Raw genomic sequence first — 21006 nt, forward strand, 5'->3', positions numbered from 1 at the left:
TTTTCAAACTAGCAGACTGCTTTCCTCTGAGCCCATTAGTGCAATTTACTCAGTGCTGTCACAAGTGTCTGCAAATGCAGAGGAGCTGGAAGGAAACCCACAAAGCTCCTGACATAAGGAGCTTTCACATTGAAATGGAGACACACTGGAGATACAGTTACAGGACTGGGCAGGTGACCATAGGGACGGAAGGACAACATCACAGGGCTGCAATCCCCACTCTTCACCTAGCTGGAAAATCAAATTAACAGAAATTTCACAGAAACAGGTAAAAGAAAGATGTGAACATAGTCTTCAGAGCATTGACCTAGCAAACATCTGAGCTCTGGGATTTTTCAATCTAACATTTAAATCAATTACTCTTAGATCTTAGAGTGTGGAAGTCTGGACACACCATACTGAGGGTTGTGCTATTTATTACAGTTAAGTAAACCTACAATCTACTGTCGATCTGGAATTAAGATATAAAATTCAGATTCAAAATTAGATCAATAGAGAAAAATGTCTTTTTCAGGACCCTGCTCAGCAAGATAATAACAATTTTCAGTAATGGAACTACAGAACTAAAAACCTCCTACCCTTTCATGATTTTTTAATATTTGGCCTTTTAAAATGTATGTTGAAGTGTTCCTGCTACAAACAAGAACAGCGACCAGTTTTATTGTTACATGTTCAAAGAACAATTTGGTGGCAATTTCTCTCTTACAGAGAAATTCTATATGCAAAAAGTAGTCTACATTTTGAGGTTTGATATGTCAAAGTGACAAGCTTGTTTTTAAAAGGCTATCTGTCAGCTGGCTTAAAATTGCATGTAATTAGGGCTTGGTTCAAAATATTCTGAAGTCAAATGAAGTCTATTAATTTAAACATTCTTCATTCCCACCATCAGAGAGATGAGATGTTTATTCAGCAGTTCTTTCAGACAAAGAGAATGTACAGAGTTCTCAGGTATTTGATTTGCTAAATGGACAGGTGCAAGCTACAAAGAAAACCAAACAGCATGATTTACATCACTTTTTTTGAATCATGAAGCCCTGTAAAACTACTGTCTGAACTAGTTTATCCAAATGGCCAGCATTTCCATTTCCCTAAGCCACCAAACCAAATGACCAAGCAAGCTACATTGCATTATTTTAAGTGGCTGGAGTCCAGCCAGGAAAAGACCCTTCAGTGCCAGCTCCAAGGCTCACCAACACGCAGTGGCACAGAGCCCCGGGAGCTTTGCAGTGTTAGTTCACAGATTTTACTTTGGTCTTCCACTGACTTAGCACTTTGGATTGAATTTTGGATTGAATTTTTTTATTGTTCAATATCACAAAACATCTATGAAATGCTAAGTATAGAGTGCCTGATTCAGAAAACAGGAAATAGATTAGAAGCTGTTAAAATGGTGGAAGTTTCACATCAAAGTTTCACCAGCATTAATCACTCCCTACTCACAAAATACAGAGATCACAACTGAGCATAGAAGCAATTTTTTAAATTTCAGTGTTGTCTTGAAGTAATATTACTTCTTTTTTTATTCATCCTTTTTTCAAAATGAAACTTCAAAACACTGGCCAAATTTAAATCAATGTCAAATCTTTCAAATCTGAAGATTGATTTTCTGTTTAAAAAATGACCTCCAAAGTGACTTCAATAGCAGAGCACACAATGTGACTATCTGCTAGCTCATTCTCACCCTTCAAAAGCCCTTTCTAATGTGATAACACATTTCAGACTGTTAGCAAATTGAGTACTATAGAGTTTCATAGTTATGGTTTGTATATTGAACAAGGACCAAAGAAAGTGAGACCAAATTAGAAAAGTACAGAAAGGCCAAGGTTTGAATCTTTTACTTGTTCAGTAAAACATTGAAAATATAATAATTGACAAGGTAAGAGAAAAGAATCTGCATGACTTAGAAATCAATAATGCAAAAATAAAATGTTGTGAACTTTAAATAAACATTATTTAGCATTCATAATGGCCAGGAAAAATATTGACAAAATAGCTCAAACAAGCAAGTGTAACAATGCTTTTATACAGTAAAATCTAAATTTCAGAAAATACATATCTATCACTTGCTGCTAAATAAAATCTTTCATGTTCTACTCATTGCCAGTAAAAAGCAGAGACAATGCACAGATCTTGTATTACTATTCACCACTTCAGTAAGTGTCAACAACACCATAAATCTGACAGCAGAACATTTCACTAACTCTGGAACATAAAGTATTCCTACCCCCTGATCACAGTGAGTTCCACCAAACACTGCTGAATGGAAGCCAATCTCTATTTATTATAGAGCCATTACAGACAACCATTTTTTAATATTTCATATATATACATGAAATGGTTTTATATAAATATATTACATACAACCATTCCACCTTCATCTAAAACAGCATTGGTGTGCTGTAGGCATTTCCAGCCTAGAAACACACACATCATTAGAGCCTGAGCCACATCAGCTGCGCAAGCCACAGGTGAGTGGCCAGATACCCATGGCCACAGGAGGGCTGGAACCCTGCCACCTCAAATGAAGCAAGTCCCCTGAACCAAAGAGCACAAGGACATTTGTTTGCTTTGTGTTGAGGACTGAGGCCAGGGAGCCACATTGATGGACTCACACAGGCTAAGGGCCGACACTGGTGAGACAGCCATGGCCTCGAATGAATGAAACAGAGATGACAGCATTCCATAATGATCCTGTGTTGTAGTAATATTGAGGTATGACATCAGCATTGTGGGTTTGGTAGGGGGAGAGGTAAACAAGAGAGAGTTAGAAGAGGAATTTGAGTTGTGGCACCTGTGGGAGCATCTCTGGTCTTCTTCTGACTTTGCAGTGTGCCTTCCATGCTCTTGATTACAGCACGTCAACACACACCAACAGCTACCACACAGTGCTTCAAATTGCTACCACACACTAATCACTGCTGGAATTATACTACTCCTTTCTTTTTCTATCATTCACTTCTCAAAAGATTTATTTCTCTAGTAAGAGCTAGAGGCCTTAGGGATCTACAAGATAGGACAATTTAACATTTCACATATATCAGCAGAGCTGTCTTAGCATAAAAAGCACTGATCCTTTAATGAAGCTGATATGTTTGCAGTGATTCATTATATTATAAATAGACCTTGGGGAGAGATTTGCTAAGGATCTTAGGGAAGAAAAAAAAAGAGAAAAAGATACCTTTAGACCATTCCCCCTCACACATCAAATTCTCCCTCCCTTGTTTCAAGCTGGCAGCACTGACTTAGTGTGAAAACAACCTCAAGCTCAGGAACACAAGAACACAAATATAGTTAAATTCATTTCTACAGAGTTCTGTGTATGACAAGAGCCACACTTCAGCCCTGCACTGGTCTGCATAATTTCTCTCATATTCTACAAGCCTGCGATTCATAGATTCATTTCAGCATCACTAGACATGGACTGCAATCCTCACACACGGCCCACGACAACTCTGATTGAAGATTACATCACCCTAATTCACATGCTGCCACATAATATTGTTTTCTAGTTTAACAACACGGGTGACACTCCCACAGCAGTCTGAAATTTAAATTGGCAGACATTAGCCTGTAGTTTCAGCATCAGATGTGCAAATGTTAAGATAATAATCAGGTCTTGAATAAATCACCAAAAAGAAGTTTCTTGCAATCACAAGAAACATTTATTCAAAGGCTTCTTGACCATGAAAGTACAAGAAACGTGCTCTTACATGATCACCAAGTTCTTTATCACATTATCTTGACATTTTCAACTATGAAATCAGTTGCTCAGCTCCACTGGCAATACCTGTATGCTTGTATGAGTGTTGGTAGATCTCTACCATTTTAATGACTGTCACATACTTCTACTCTGTAAAGAACAAGTGACAGTCAGAAATATTAACAGCTGGCCTACAATATCACTGAGACTACTGCAGCCAACACTCAGTGCTAGTAAGAGTTTGAAAACAGCTGATAAATGAACCAGAAACCCCAGCAGCTATAAAGCATTTCACAAAAACATGCTTTCCTCTCCACAGCTTAGTACTTGGGGCTCAGTGGGGTACCACTGATTTGAAAATATTTTTGCACATAAAAACAGGAGAACATCGAGCAGTTTCGAAAGGATGTGAGCCCTCAGAAGCTTCTTTAAATTAATTGACCTGATTTATAGAAATTCCCTTAAAAGGCTGGATTGGCTCCAAACCCTCTGTGTCACACTATTTTATCCATTGTAGGGGATCCAAATAGAGTGACTATCCTCACTGGCAGCGAGATGAGACTCCATTATCCTACTATAGGAATATTTTGTGCAAATGCTGCTCACCTGTAGAGAAATACAGCATGTAGTCACAAAGCCTAGAAAAATAACGTCTTAAATATTGATCCTAAATGTAATACTTTGAATACCCAAAATAAGAGAGAAAAGTGAAGTGTACCAGACTTTATACACACTAGCTTTAATTTTTACTTAAATCATGAGAATAGCCTACAAAAAGCAATTTCCTGGGATTTGCTTGAACTCATAGGATCAGGATAATGTACTTTCTGAATAAGTACAGCATTACTGAGGTAACCCTGTAGTATTCAGTAGTTTATTTATTGAGTAATCAGGCACCACCTCTGAGCTGCAGAGCCCATACTGACAATAGCACCAGAGCTTTTTAATGTAGTTTAAAATAGTTCCTAAACCTGAGGAGAAAACTGCCCTAGGCATGACTATTGCCTCCATTGCTTTAGTCACAGTCAAAGCAGTGTTCCAAGTTTGGAACACTATCACAGTCCTGTCCTCATCCATCTTGGTCAAGTCCCAAAAAGCTACACTTAAGAGGTTCTGGCATGTGTGTATTACTTCTTTTCTTCTTCTTTTTTTTTTTTTTTAATTTTAAAAAAAAGTGTTGGTTAAGATTAAGAGCTAAGAGCTACACTTGAAAAATATTCTGAAATAAAAGTCCTCAACTGGAGGCTGGAGCAGTGAGATATCCCATTCATTTAGCAAGGCTCAATTTCATTTTCCATTGCTTTAATCTTATATTTCTTTAAGGTGCATTCATAATGAAAAAGAAATGCATAAACTTACATAGTCAAATGCATGCTGGCTGCAAAGCTAACTGCTTTTCAAATATTCAAAAGAAACAAATACATTAATTTCTTATTACGTTATAGCAACATACATCACTGCCAGCCAAAATAAAACATGACTGGGAACTGAGCCACATACTTTTTTTTTTTTTATCACATTATCTTAGGCAGAAAATTATGAAGTTTTATCTTTTGTACTTCTGACTCTCTCAGACATATCATACCCTTCACACTATAGAAGAATATATGTAGCCAGAGAATAGCATATTTGCCTTATAACCACAGATAAGGAAAAAGGAAATGCTGACCAAACTGAGTCAAAGGTATTCTTAAATCCAAAGGTGTGAAAAAGGTACAACACACCTAATAACTAAAACAATAAATCTTTCAGAAAAAGTTTTATGCAAAGTGTCAATACAAATGAGAATGGAGATGATCGCAACTGACATACCAAATAGGAAAAGAAAAGGATAATAAAGTGGCACCCATAGCTGGCCACTGATGCAGGACTCTGAATATTACTTCACAAATATGAAACTTCTTCCCAATTTTTTTAGCACCATTGATTGCTCAAAGGAAGAAAAAGCATTCTTCAGGAAATTTCCTAGTCCCATCATTCTGAAGATATGTACAAAATGAAAAAATTTTTCTCAAGTCTATAATGTAAATGAGATCAAGCATACAGGATTTTCTCTGTAACCTATTGAAGTAAATATAGATATTTCTATTGACTTTTGTGGACTTTATATCATGATGTTTCAGTTCCAGGACAGACCTGCTGATGCCACAATTCAGAATTATAATTAAGACTCTGGTCTCATCCACATCAAAAAAGAGTCCATTTAAATCGAACTTTCATCACTGTAGAAATTACAACTCAAACTTACTGAGTTGCCTCCAAATTTCTCTCTTTCTTGGCAAAGATTACAAGCTTCAAGTATCACTTTCAGAATTGCTAGGCTGTCTAGAGATAGGACTTCATATTCCAGAGCTCATGCAGGATTCACATGTTTAGAAACAGGGATTACTGTGCAGATAATACACATATACACTGCCACAGAAAATGCTTCATGCTGCTCTCCACAAGTACATTTTGTCCAACTAACGGCTCACAATTTACTTCATTCAGTAGATGCACCTGAACCTAGTTCTCTGTTATAAGGAAAGATAAACTGCAAGCTCAAGGATGGATCAGAAAAAGCATAAAAAATATAGAAAAGGAACAAGAATTCTGCAATATTGCAAGAATATTGCAAAATATATGTGGTGGACAGAATGCACGAGCATTCAAACTGAAGGCAATTTCAATTAACATAGTCTGCAGTAGAGACATGGTGAAAAAAAATCACAAACAAACAAACCAAACCTTTGCAGCAGCATGTGGCAGGGTGTTATACCAAATTCTTCTGCATTCAATTACTGATAGTGCAAAACATTTATTTATGATGGATTTTGCTGACAAGATTGCATACTGCAGAATACACAGTCATACCAAGACCTCCCACTGATATTGAAACAGATTTTAAATAATTCTGCAGTAGAAGTAGCAAAATGAAATCACTTACCGTTAGTATTGCATTGCTGGAACTATCTGAGGAGTCAGCTCCCTGGAAACAGGTTTTTCTATCAATAATTGACAGCTGATACAGTTTCAGGCAGTAATACACCAGGGAAAGACCGGCTGCAGCAGCAGCTCCTTTCCATTTAGCCTATCTCTAGCACTTTTTAGATCTCTTTCTTAACCCTTTCTAGGTATTTTCTCCCTGTGTTTTGGGTGGCAAGACAAAGGCACGATATATGCTATAGGAAAAGAATGCATTATTTCCCACTTTACTTAGTGACAAGAGTTGTGGGAAGAAAGTCAGTAGGATTTAGTCATAACAATAAGCTAAAAAGAAGTACAATCTAAAAACAGAAAATGACTCAGTGACTGGAAAAGGATATAACAGGGATATGAGCTACTGTAACCAGGACAATGGTTTCTTCAAATGTAGAATTAAGAGGTCAAGATCACAATAACACAAGACACTGGTATAGAAGGCTAAAGAAGTTAATAATTTGCAATAAGAAAAAAGATTCTCATTCTCTTCCAAGCTTGGACTAATGAGATCTGAGCTTTGAAATCAAACCTACCTGGTTTCAGTGAAGCCAGCATTACAACCTTATAGATCAATTTTTAAACCAAATGAAATATTAAGTGTAGTAATGGAAAGAGAAAAGGTACCTCCTTTACTGGAATAGCTGTTTCTGTAGTATTCTGAAACAATTAATACTCCTCAAATGAGGTTGTTTTCTTTTACAATGTCAATTTATACCAATAAGAAATTGTTTTCTGACATCACTTCAAAAGATGGCTTTTCTTTGTCATATTATTCTTTTACATTAAGAAAAGATTGCTCTGATTTGACAGCTCAGTACACTTTAATGGACAGTGGGCCACAAAGGATAGCTGACAATAAAAGGTTTGGAAAGTTCCTTTGTTCAAATGGATTACTCTTCTCCCACAGAAAAAAATAAACAAACCACAGCCACCAGAAAGAACAACCATGAAAGAAAACTGGAGACACCAAGTGCACTCCACTGTTTTGCAATAGTTTTATAGGAGTCAGGCCTATCAGATGTGCCAGACAAGACTGACTGCACCACTAGTGCCATACCTATCCTACAAGGATGTGATGCTTTAAGTTTTATCTTTCATATTATCCAGATTCTGTGCTGCATTAGTATATAACTCTGAACTTCATACAAAGAGTTAGCAAGTTCTTCTCCCAGTTTAGTTAAATAAAACAATTGTTTTCCAGCCCAAAAGGTATAAACAACAGTGAATTGAGGAGAGCAATCTGAGAGGATGAGACTTCATAACCTAGAGCTATAATTGGACAACTAACCCACCCCAATACGTAAATGGAACAAAACTTACAAAAGTGTGAAAATGTGTGATCCCCTGTCCCTCTTGGGTGTAGCCTTGGCCAGGCTCTTGTACTGCCCAAGGTGTATCCTTTGAAGGCTTTTTTAATAAACACCTACTTTATTCCTTTAGCACTGTCTAGCCTCTGTTCTAGGTAGCCTCTCAAGGCATCAGATGAAGTTCTATGGATAGATTCTAGTGAGATGGGAAGGGATATATTCACATAAACTGTCGGTAGTCCTACTAGCCCAAATGCCAGCCTTTGGAAATCAAATGCAGGTAGAATGCAGCTGGGGAGCGAGCGTGCAAAGGCTACAGTGTATGTAAAAGACATCTCCCCTTACTTCCTACCCTCTTAATTTGCAAATGATAGGAGCAGAAGCTCTCTGAACAACAGAGAATGTCTCTTGCTTGCCCATCCAAGAGAAGGATTAAGGCCCTTACTTCAGTCATGATTGGCCAAGTATATTTTCCAGAACTGAAGAAATTACTCAAGGACTTCAAAACAATAGGAAATTATAGGAGAAAACTTAGTGCAGCCAACTGAGACGCAATTTCATGTGGAAGAATAGAACAAGGGGTGAAATCTGGACATCTCTCCTGAAGTCTCTTCTCACAGATCACTTTTCCCCATGGCTCCTCATACTGTCTTGGTTCCAGATGTCATACATCCAGCTGTTGTAGAAACTCAGCTTCAACTCTACTATTAACCTGTTATCCTCAAACAACTGGAACTGTATTACATTAGCACATCCCATGACTGAGACTTATTTACCAATGAAACTAAATGGTGTGTTGACTATCTGTGTAAGACCTTCCCAAACACACATTCACAAGAACAGATCTTTTTTATTTTCATTTCTAATAAATTTTATTTCATTTTCCCATAAAATATCAAAGACTTGCTTCCTGTATGTGCTTGTATTCCTGAGTGTTGCTTTTGGCAAAAAGGCCACAATGTCCTTTCATTTTCTCTTCATACCTAGAGGCAACAGAACAAAGTAATATATAGGCTTTTTTAATTGACTGCTCGGGGTCATTGCATAATTTCTCAACTGGTGTCCAGACTTACAAATTTAACTCTGTATTGTTCCCTTATTTGTCTTCTATTTCTGCACTTGTGGATGCTGCTCTGAGTCAATATTTGCCACTGTCTAAGCTGAGCTGCCAACTAAGCACCACGCTGCCACTCGGTCCCTTCGCCACCACCTCAATCTCCCAGCATGAGTGAGAGAATCAGAATCAAAGTAAGAAAAGTCATGGGTTGAGATAAAGACAGTTTTATGGGGAAAGCAAGAGCTGCATGCACAGGAAAAGTAAACAAGGAATTCATGAACCACTTCCCATGGGCAGGCAGGCATTGAACCATTCCCAGGAAACCACGGCTGCATCATGAGTAACAGTTCTTTGGGAAGACAAAAGACACCACTCCAAACATCCCCCCCTTCCTCCTTCTTCACCCCTCTTTATTTGCCAAGCATGACTGTCATATGTTCTGGGATCTGCTGTCCCAGCTGTGTCCCCTCTCAATTTCCCATGCATCCCCAGTCTCCTTGCCAGCATGGCAGTACAAGAAGCAGAAAAGGCCTTGGTTCAATGTCAGCCCTGCTCAGCAATAACAAAAACATCTCTTAACACAATTTTAAGCATAAATGCAAAATATAGCCCCAAACTATGTACTGTGAAGAAAATTAACATTTTCCTAGCCAAAACCAGCACGATATCCTACGAGACTCCCAACTCTACGAATTTGAAACAAGTTTGGCTTGAAACAGCACCGATTCCTGTATCTCCATACTTTATTTTATTCACTGCATATCTCCTTTCCATCATCAGAAACATTATTTTCAGTAAAAGCTCCCATTTTTTAAGTGGCACAAAATGTACCAAACTCATGTTCTCAGATCATTCCAGCTCATTTTTAGAAAAGAAAATCTTTTTATTCAAATTAATGCTTAATTGTTAATGCTCACTAGTAATTTATAGTCTTTCAAAGACTTCAAGTTGACATAAAAAGTTAGGATAATATTATATCCACCTAAAAAGCCCCATGAAATAAAATGTAATTCAAAGGGTAGTTTTTTCTGGGTGAGTAAATTGCACATCTTTGAGATTTCTTTCGCCAACAATTCACATGAAGCGTTTTTGCATGTTTCTCCCACCTTCCACAACACCAAGATAAGCTTGGAAGGATAAAACACTATTACAAATTCACAGAACTTTCATGTTCAATGAACACTAAACACTTGACAACCACCCACAAAAGCATAGAAAGCAGTCTTCTATCACATAGCTCTATGCTATATTTTTCAAGAGAAGTTCACTCTGACCAAGCAGATAAGAGTGATTTCCCCAGAAAATCACACAATATTCTGTCCTGTCAGTCCACTTGTTTTTTGTGGTCATAATCAGTATCAAGATCTTTGCCTCTTCGCCTGCAACAATTCAGTATTAAGCATATGATTTCATTTTCTAATGCTATATTCCAGTGCTTCCACTGCACCCTATAGGGATATAACTGTGTTAGTTTTCAAGTGCTAAAAATAAAACAAACACATGTCAACCCAAGGACAAAGTTGAAAGGAAACATACTTTAATGTAACCAAAGAAGAATATATTTAGCATTTTGCTACTAAGCAAGGATGAAAATAAACATGTCAACACATTGCTGTGTCTAACTGTGAAACCCACACCCTACTCAACTCTTTCTGCAGCATTTATATGAAAAGTGGATTTAGTCTTCATTTCTTTATTCTGAAGAGTGACTGTTAGTACTCTGTTACTACTCCTGGCCACAAAGGGCTCCTGAACTGCAGTGTAAAGCACTTCCATCCTTTTAGGCAGTCAGTTTTTCTATCAATTAACAGTAATGTAGCCATCTAAGGTGCATTTGGACAGTAGTGCATATTAAACTTCAATCTGGAATCCTTCCAAAACCAAATACAAGCATAAGTGGGAAGTGGCATGACACTCACTCCACTCCAGAAAGTAAAAAGTGATCCGTAAATCAGAATGTTTTCTTTTGTCTTTCTTTCATTATTGTTAATTTGGGCTCTCTGTAAAGAAGTACTGTTCCTCTGTCCCCAGAAATGAATGTTCATAAAAACCTCATGTGATTACACTTTTTAATACTGGCTTTGAAACAATATGGATCTATATTTTGACATTTTCAATTATCTGAACTTTAATTTTAAACACTGAAAAAACAAATAGTACAATTGTATACAGTGGTCTTCATTTTGGAGATCCTGTATTCTGATTAAAACTGATATTGAAAGCAAGAACCATTATGTCTGCTTTACTTTACCTTTCAAAACACAAAGGCAAAAATTTATTCTAATACATTCATTAGAGGTTGTTTTCGGGCATATGGAATGCAATGTTGCTAAATGAGTATAAATTAAGGTGGTAGAATTGTGAAACTATATTGTACAGTTGTATGAACACTTCAGTGAGAAGGCAAGGAGGAAAACTGGGAAATGCTCTCAGCAAAAAGCTATTATTTAACCCCTACAGAACCTGTAGGTTCTTGCTTTCACTGCCATGAACAAGAGGATTCAGTAGACTGGGGTACTATGGAATCTCCTGGTGTGAAAGATTCTGGCCCCAAAGAGTTGCAATCCTGGAAAAGGAACATCTGCTCTAATGCCCACCATGTTCTGAGGCTTACTCCTTCAGAAAGTCACCTTTTTCCTCACATATCCATACAATTTCAAATTATTCTTTTACCCCCATCAGTGTAGTAGACATCAACAAATTCCAGTCTAATTTTAAAAATACATTAGTATTTTAAATATTAATGTTAAAAAGATTCACTGGTTCTGGTAAACTTTCCAGAAAGCTCATAATGTCTGCAAAAGGAATAGTTGCAAAGTATCATTCTGGCGGGACTTTAGGTAAGCATTAATGGAGCTCTAAAGAGCTCCTTGTGCTTAATAAGGGCCATTTGACTTCCATCAGTAGGATTCAAATGGCCCCAATTAACTTCTAGGTATGTAGAAAATAAAAATTAATCGAGGGCTAAGTGTTCTGAAGTTCACAAGGGAAAAACAAAATCCAGCTAATATGCTCCAATACAAATGCTGTGGTACTTACAGTGAGATTTCTTAGCTTTGACAGTTTGTATGCACCTTTCCACATAAAATGAACTCCCTCTTTCAAGCCAATCCAAACTATTCCTTTCCCACTCAGATCATGGTAGAGTCACTATGGATGATGGAAGTACCTCATCAAAGAAAAAGACTGGCAAGCATTCATCTTTTTCGTCAGGGATTGATACAAGGTATATCAAAAAAATTCAGTGTCATCATGATTTAGGATTGCCCCAAAAGCCAGAGCACTTCAAGGCAGTAATAACACTTGGAATTCTCTGAAGATTTGTGGAAACATATAGAAGTGAGAAGTTAACATTGTTGGTTTCTACAAGATACCTTCACACTGATAAAAATCGTAGCACAAAATTTGAAAAACATTAGTAACTCATATCAAAAAATTATCTTGCAACATGCTGCCATATGCATTAAGACAGGTGCTTTGCAAAAGTAGATTCAGGGTAGCTTGGAAGATGTTATCCATTTCCCTATTTCAGACATTAAGGTTTCATTTCAATTTCTTGTTTCCTAAGGATTTACATAATTAGATTAATGTGTTCTCAATTAGTATGAGACATCTGCAAGTAGCTAGTAAATGCAAAAATACTCCTTAACACAACATTAAAATATAGGCAAGGAAAAAAAATGGAAAAAAAAAAGCACAGAACATTAGAAAATGTGGTTGTACAAGAAATTTGCCATATGTATCCTACAGAGTCTTTTAAAATTTATAATAAATATCCACGGATGGAGATTCAAAATCAAGAAATCATACTTCACTCATTCTTGATGTTGACAAATCAGAGTGAGCACATTCAGCAGTCAGCATCAGTGTGCCACTTTTCACCTTCAAAATTCTATTTATGGCCTTCATAACCAACATACAGCATTAGAAACATCTTAGAGAATAATCCTAATGAAACAAAAAACTGCAAGATGGCTTTGTGTCTAACTGCTTCTTTGTAAATTAATCTCCCAGTTCTCCAAATCTGTCCACAACTAAATCTATGGTGCCAATTTACGACTATCAGCTTGGGAAGAACATGGGAACAAATTTTATTTTGATTGCAAACCTAAGCTTCAGATTACTAAAATGACTGCAAGATTATTGGAATAATTACCTAATAACTGCTGACAGGCTTGATCTCCTGGCCTCTTCTAATACTCCCAAAGTGCTGGGTAGATCCCTTTGGAAATACGTGGAATGTATCCAAACCATCAGAAATCTAGAATAGGGGCATTTTTCTAAAGAAAAAATAAATAAATAATAAATAAATAAATAAATAAACCTGGCAACTATTTTTCTATACTTTCTTGCATAATATGGTGAATACCTGCAGGTAAAAACATATTTTGTCATTATAAAAGAAGTCACATATTCTGTAATAAATAGCTCATGTAGTTTTCTGAAGCTTTGTAACATTTTTCTCCAGAGAATCTTGCTTCAGAAGTAATAGCTCCATATGTCATCACAGACATTATATTTACTCACCACACAGGAAAACCCATGGCATAATACCTGCTTCTCTATTTTTTTTTTTGTTTGAACTATCATTAGTTCAAACAATAACATCTTATTTCTACTAAAACCCCCATCACAGCACTTAAAACAGGAGTAAAAGCTTCTACAGATGCCAAGTCACTGTATATTTTGAGATACTCTGCAGTATTTGGGGGACAACCAATTCCCACAGAGCAAAGTACTTCTAATCATTTGTGGGAGAAAAGAACCAGCAGGATTTCTCTGAATATTATTTAGATAGGTACTAACACTCTGGTTAAGTAATGAGAGATTTAGACAGAAAAGTATACTGAACTAGGGGTGGGTGGGACGTATGTGTTTGGTTGGTTTAGAAGGGGTTTAAGAAGGAATAAAGTAATTTTGGTACTCAAACTGCAAATACATAAGAAAGGCACAAAAGCGATCAATACTGAGACCTTAAGTCAGTTTCACAGAATTCAGCCGTACATTCAAATTCCAGCATCAATTGCTTTTCCCTTTTGGGTACAATTATGTGTGGTTTCAGCAGCAGAAATTCAAAAAGATCCCACAGATTCTGGGCTTCCAGCTAAACACAGAAAGCACAGGAAGATATTTCACTTGCATCTCCAGAGATTTAACTTGTTCTACATTTCAGACTCCACTGGGTACCACTGCCAAAAGACGATCCCATTTTAACCTTAACTGCTTCTGAAGAGACCTGGCCGTACATGCGATACGACCCGCACAGACGATGGGCTTCGCATGCAAAAACTGGGGGGAGGGGGGCGAGAAGACAAAATTAATACCTTTAATCCCGGAACGCCTCTTGGTTCCCTATTCCTCACACTGCGACACGCGCAGTCATCCTCCCTCCCTGCGCGAGGGCTGCCCGCTGCATTGAGGAAACTTCCCGAGGGGCCGCTGCCCGCACTCCCGCCGCACCCGCCCGCGGCCCCGAGCGGACAGCGCTGCTCCGTGTGCCCCGGGGCACCGGAGAAGCGGCGGGGGGGCCGGCACTTCCCCGCGCTCCCGCCCCGCAGCATCGCCCCGAGACGGCGACGGATCCCGCTCCGGCAGCCGCCGGTCGCCCAGCACCCCGCAGCCCCCCGGCCGGACACGGCTTCCCTTCCCCGCCGGCGATGCTGAATCACGGCGGGCCGCCGCTCCGCCGCCTCTCCGCGGGGGTGGCAGCCTGTCCCCCGCCGCCGCGGGAGGAGGAGGTGTCGCGCCCCGCCGGCCCCTCACCCTGACCTCACCTGCCGGGGCGCGGGCTGGCGGTTGCAGCGCTCCGGTGCTCGCGGGCGGCGCGTGCTGCGCCTCACGGGCGGCGCGATCCCGGGCGGGGCGATCCCGGGCGGCAGCATCCGCGCCGGGCACGGGCGGGAGGAGGAGCGGGAGGTTACGGCGGGGAGCCGGGACAAACCATTCCCTGCGAGGGGGCACCGCCGGCGGCCGGGCGGCCGGGAGGGGCGGGGAGCGCGGGGCCTCCCACACAGGTACGTGCGAGGTTTGCCCCCTGAGGGGCGTCGGGCGGCGTCCGCGGAGTGGGGCGGGCGGTGCGGCGGCCGGGGGCAGCGCTGCCGGTCCCCTGGTGCCCCCCCCCCCACTCGCGGTGGAGCGGCCCGCGCTGTCTCGCTGCCCGAGGACGCGAGCGGACCCGGCGGCCACGCGGGCAGCGCTCGGAGCGGCCCGCGGCCGCCGGGAGGAGCGAGGCGGGCCGCGCCGCCCTCAAGGCTTGCTGCGGCCATCTCCCTTCGGCCTCGCCGAGCCGCGGGACCCGGGGCCGGCTCCGGCTGCCGGGTAGCGCCTTAGGAATCCTGCGGAGCGCTCCCCGGCCGCTGAGCCCCGCGGGCGCCCCGAGCTCACCCCGCGGTGAGGCGCGGGCAGCCTCCCCGAGCGCCCGGGGGGCCCGGCGGCGCGTGGGGCCGGGGCGGGTGGAGGCGCCCGCGGGCCCGGAGCCGCCGGCGGTTCCCCGCTCACAGCCCGGCACCTGCCCGATCCAGAAAGCCTGCCCACGGCTCCAAATAGGGTTTTTTTTCTTCTTCCCCTTTGGAACCGTAGCCAAGTGTAGTCCTCCCGAGTGCACAATCGCTGTTTGCCACCCTGAAAGAGCCATTTCGGGCTTTTCCTGAAACACTTTGCATCCTCTCATAAAGGCACGTGACCTAATCAGATAAATGCAGTAAAGATTGAAAAAATAGATGAACGCTTGTCAAACAAAATTTTTTAGGAATTTTTCAGAAGATAAAAAGTTTCACAACAAAAGAATACTTACAGAATAAGTCATAAAACCCCAACAGAAATTTAGTCAATTATCTCGGTAATTATCTAGTATCCCCTGTAGTTATCAAGGTTAGGAGCCCAATTCACAAGCAGTGGAAGTCACCATGGCATTTGATTTTGTCTGCAGTATGTTTGCCATGGAACTAGCGGTAATCTTTTATCTACTTCTGATTTATTAATTCATGATCTTACATTGTTCATACTATTTCATTCTTACATCACACATTCCTCACTACTACATACCTTTAAAATCAATTCCAGTCTAGTCTTTTCTGCACAATCTCCTGGCGAAAATAAGGCCTTTCTTGAGAATGTCTACAACTACCTCTTCAAGACAGTTAGAAATAAATATATCCAGTAGGCTTAGTTTCAGGTTTTCTATGTCTTGGTCAGAAAGAACTGAAACAAAGTTGATAATGTTAAATGAAAATGAACATTTAATTGCAACTTGATCAGCTTTTTTTTTTTCTTACTCTCTTTTAACATCTTCTGAGGTAAGCTGATATTTTAGCTGATACTTTGATAGGAACAGATTGTGAGCTTCTTGCAAATTTTAAAATTATTGTTAAGGACAGAAAAACACATGAAAAATCCTTTAGGAAATCCTGGAGAGATATCAGACTATTTTCTCATGTGGGGTATCAATTTGTAACTTGTAAAGTTGAGAATTTACTTTTTACAGACATGGTATTCTTCATTGGGTTGGATGACAAACTATGTTGTGGTTGCTTCTGATATGCCAAAATTATGATTTATTTGCCACCAAAACCTTTGCTGGACTTATAAAAAAAAAAAAAAAAACAGCAGAGATTTAATTTCTGGCTACAAACATGCAATCTGATGGAAGCTCCCATGCTTGTTTGTGTAGGTGTTTGTAGGAACAGGTCTGAATATTAGTGATAGAAAACCCATGCTAAAGCAACGGGATCTAAGCTCGTCCCCATGTAAACAGTCATTATTCTTAAGCTGTGCCAAAGCTGTGTTCCAGGATGCTCCTGAGGAAAGGTTTGATTCTCTTACCGTTAATCATTTGGAATGCTGCCACTGACTGCAGATGAAACCATTTACAAGGCTGACATGCACTGCACGTTATCTCTGGGTCAAAGCTTGGGTTGCGCATGTAGCAGCCCCTGCCTGCTTTGTTTTAGCGGTGTGTCCACATTCCACAGCCCAAACCAGGCCTCTCCACCCCAAGTGATGTGCACACCTCTGCTGAGCAAAGTACATTAGATCTTGGGAAGTGCAGCAAACCACAAGTGGGAGTTTGTGATGACAGATTGCACCCAGCTGTTGCTTTATGATTCACAGGCAAACCTGAAGTTTGGGAATAGAGTTGTGACCTGCTTGGCTCCTGGAAGGATTTTAGGATAAGCCTCCCTTTCCAGGTGCAGCTAATGCTTCCTCTTTTCAGAGGGCTGGTACCAATGGGTGCTGTTCTCAGCTGGGAACACATCTTCCCAGCAAAGGCCAGAGCCTCACAGCAGAAATGCTTTTTCTCCTCTCCATTCCTGGGAGGCAGGAGGCATTAATCTCTTCCTGAATGTGCTTTTAGTTGTTGTTTCCCAGAAGGAGATCAGATTTACTCTTTTTAATGCGATCTGCATTCTGAATCACTCTGAGAGTAAATGGTACTCACTACCTCCATGTTGAAACATTAGAGCTAAAAAAATGTAGTAAGGAACCAAAGCGGGGTATTAAATACACAGATGCTTAATTGGGAGCATTAAATAGAGTTATCTTTTTAATTATTGTAAATAGAAATAGTAATAAAAATACCTTTTACATAGCATGAAGATTATTTTATGAATTACATAAATGAACAAACAGGAAAGACAGAAAGAAAGATTTTCAACTTTTTCCATACAGAAGTTCTGGATTCCTTTATGAATTTTAATTGTTACAGTTGAAAAATGGTGAGGGCAATCAGATCAGTTCTATCTTCAAGAGAAAGAATTATGGTTTATTTGAACACAGTTCCTATTTCACTCTTCCTGTTACTACGAACATATTCCCTGAATAATTATGAGCACTGCACTGATGTATATGTAATCCATCTCCAAGTCAGTAAATACAATGTCCTCAAATTACAAAGAGGATAATTAAATTCTCTAAAGAACACTGGTATTTGAACAAAGTCACAAAATAGACTTGGAAGTGCAGACCTATTTCTCCTGCTTACTCAGCTTACAGAGCTGCAGTAGGATTCACAGTCTGATTTGGTCCAGAAAACTTGAAGTTGCATTTTAACCCTGCTGTTGAAACAGGCTCTATCCTTGTGCAACTGTTAGTACTCACAAATGCCACAAAGATCTTCAAAATATTAAATGTAACAATCCTGAAGTTCAAAAGCTTTGAAACAGAATCAGCATATAGATTTGTAACAGGAGTACCAGGAATAATATCTATTCCTATTAGCTAGTAGCTATAGTGTGTTTTCTTCTGTTTGCACAACACTCAGAATATATTTACTAAGTAGATAATTACACTTTTCTAAACAGGTGCATTTTCCCACTTGCTATAAAGCCATGTCCAAACATAAGCTGTGCTGTCATAAACCATCCATTTCCTAGGTCAGCCTAGAAAACATTACCAATTAGGAAACAAGGTTCAGCTCAACTTCCATCCCTAGACTTTATATTCCCTTAGGATTCTTGCTACAATACTTCTCAGGCCATACATAATTTTTGCTTCAAAAAGCAACACCCATTTCTTTTATAAGCCATCTGCTCAGCGTGTTAGCAAAATCCATGCAACAGCTTCCCAGCAGCACCAACACCTGCTAACAGGGGATGGTGTTTCAGGCAGATATTGCCAGCCTGTCACAGCTTCTTATCTCCTCTCTCTCTAATCTTCAGAGTACTGTCTGGGATTATCTCCTGGAAATCAAATGCCCAGCAAGATGGCTTGTTACTTTTTTATGTATCAGCAAACATGCACTTGATTGAGTTCATTAGTGCTGTAAACATCTTTTATTATACAGATCAATGTGAATTTACAAGCTGAAGCAGTATGATATTGACATAATGTAGCATTTCATATACAATAACTTTTTATAGTCCTCAACACTCCAAACAAGCTCTGGGTGAAACTCAGTACTGATATAAGCAGATTCCATAACACCAAGGCTATCCAGTCAATTATCCTCAAGCTTAATGAGGTTCCTTTGGTTCAGGCATGATTTTGAACAGCTTTAAGATAGGACCACTTCTGTTTTTAACCACGCAAAATATCATTTTGGAGCATCTGTATCTGTTTAGTAATCAAAGCTTGGAGATTCTTCTTCAAGTATCTTCAAGGTTCCATCTGCTGTCTGCCTCTGTTTAAGGAAGGAAGTCCCAGAATTTCAGCAGCTTGGAGAAACATTTCCATTTGTTGAGCAGCCATTAAGAAAAAAATTATTCTACTGTATGAAGGCTGTAATATGATATGAGGTATAAGTTGAAGGCAAGTGGAAACTTTTATCTCTTGGTATACTAAGTTACTATGGTCATCCAGGAAATAAAACCAGGTTTTGTAAATATTCGCAAACTGGGGCAAGTTCATATAATGTTACTAAATACTTATGCTATTGCTGGCATGCAGGCCCAAGTAGAAAGAGGGGTGTGAGCTGCTCCTCCTTTGCAGTTGCACATAGTAATGAAATAATTATTTTAAGCAATATGGTCAAATATGAGAAAAGTGGGCATGAGACTTCCACCCCAGCAAAGTTGTGCTTTTTCCCATGCATGTTCTTTCACAGTGTAAAAGTTCTCAGTATCTGTTCAATCCATACCTTACCAGATATAAGTGGAAATTCCTCTATATAGGTTTGTTGAAATAAGTCTGAAGTGATTGGCTCATTGCTTTCATGTAACAGCTAACAAATATTTAACCTCTCTATTTATCACGTTTAATGGCAAAACATATTGCAAATGGTAACTTTTTTACCATTATTTGAATTTCACTAGTACTTTTAATTGCTTTCTGAAATGAAAATTTTAAAAAATTTTAAAAATCATATCATCAAAAAAAGTAATATCAAAAAAGGTAAGTGGAGTTGTCACTTTTGTATAGTCAAAGTACTCTTTCTCATATTCTTCTTTCATTACGTATAAATATTTAAACAGTATATATTTATGTCACAACAGAAAGCAATATAGAAAACAAGAAAAAAAACTGTTACCAGAAAACATGTTTATTTTTTCCATGTATCACAAACAGACTATAAGAGCATGAAGCATTCAAAAAGAAACATGCAAAAGAAGTTTGTGAAAAAAATCTATGTCTGCTCATATAGGTAAGGCTACACTGGATCTGTCTGTCCCCAAATGACCTCGTGTTTCCTCAGGGTCCCCAGCTTTTTGAAGACCACACCTTATTCCACTGATGTTTACAGGTGTTGTGTAGGCAACCAGATAAAGCAGAGATTTAAAGGGGCCTGCCCAGTCTGTGCTGTGGGCTCCAAACTCACATCAAGGAAAGGAGCCCTGCCTGTGAAGAAACACAGCCTGGGGCAGGAGAATCCTCCAGATTTTAGCCAATCCTTTGCTACAACTGCATGCTGTAGCAAAGAAACAAAAGACCACTACAATTAGACTTACATAGACATGGTGAGTTTTGATTCAGACTATGTATTGCAATTTTTTGACTATAATAGATAATATTAACATAATGTGCATTTCCTTATGATCTCATTGGATTTTTATGTCCAAGAAATGACAGTGACAACATTATTGAGTGACTATGATTAATTATTTCAATTATGGTAGAAAACAGAGACCCCATTCAAAATTAGTCCCCCATTGTGATGCAGCTGTACAAACATATATTAAAAGACGGTGTCTGGACCAGAAGTCTGCAAATTACTCCACTCAGAGTCATTTTCCACTCAGGGAAAAGACAGCAGCACACATGGAACACACACAGGCAGAGATGAGCCTGGACAGTGTGTGTATTGCCAAGATTGTAACAAAATCACAGATTCTCCTAATTAAAGCAACACTTTTTCTCTCCAAATGAGATAGGTTACCATCTCCTGTTATCTTTCTTAAAAGACTATGTTGCATATTTTCCTGTTGCATGAGGCAAGTTCTACAATTCTTCCATAATTATTTTGTATGTTCTCCTCTCTCCTGCACATGTATGTGTTTTCTTCATTTTCTTCTCTCTACCATTTTCAAACATTCTCTTCTGTCCTGCAG

General features: G+C 39.5%; 1 protein-coding gene across 7 annotated transcripts in view; it reads right to left on the bottom strand.

Annotated features, from left to right (window-relative positions):
* TTLL7 (tubulin tyrosine ligase like 7) overlaps positions 1 to 14950 on the bottom strand; it is a 66271-nt gene extending 51321 nt beyond the window's left edge. For 5 of the 7 annotated variants that reach the window (XR_009487491.1, XM_059854115.1, XM_059854114.1 and 2 more), the window contains exons 1-2: positions 14800 to 14950; positions 13182 to 13305 (exon numbers count right to left, since the gene is read on the bottom strand). The gene's annotated coding sequence lies outside the window, so the exon portion shown is untranslated. Of the gene's footprint in view, positions 1 to 12064; positions 12195 to 13181; positions 13306 to 14799 lie in introns of those variants that run through there. The other 2 variants (XM_059854111.1, XM_059854112.1) reach the window with 2 other exon arrangements.
* Positions 14951 to 21006: the final 6056 nt, after the last annotated feature.

This window comes from Haemorhous mexicanus, chromosome 9 (genome assembly GCF_027477595.1).
Source record: "Haemorhous mexicanus isolate bHaeMex1 chromosome 9, bHaeMex1.pri, whole genome shotgun sequence".
NCBI lineage: Eukaryota > Metazoa > Chordata > Aves > Passeriformes > Fringillidae > Haemorhous > Haemorhous mexicanus.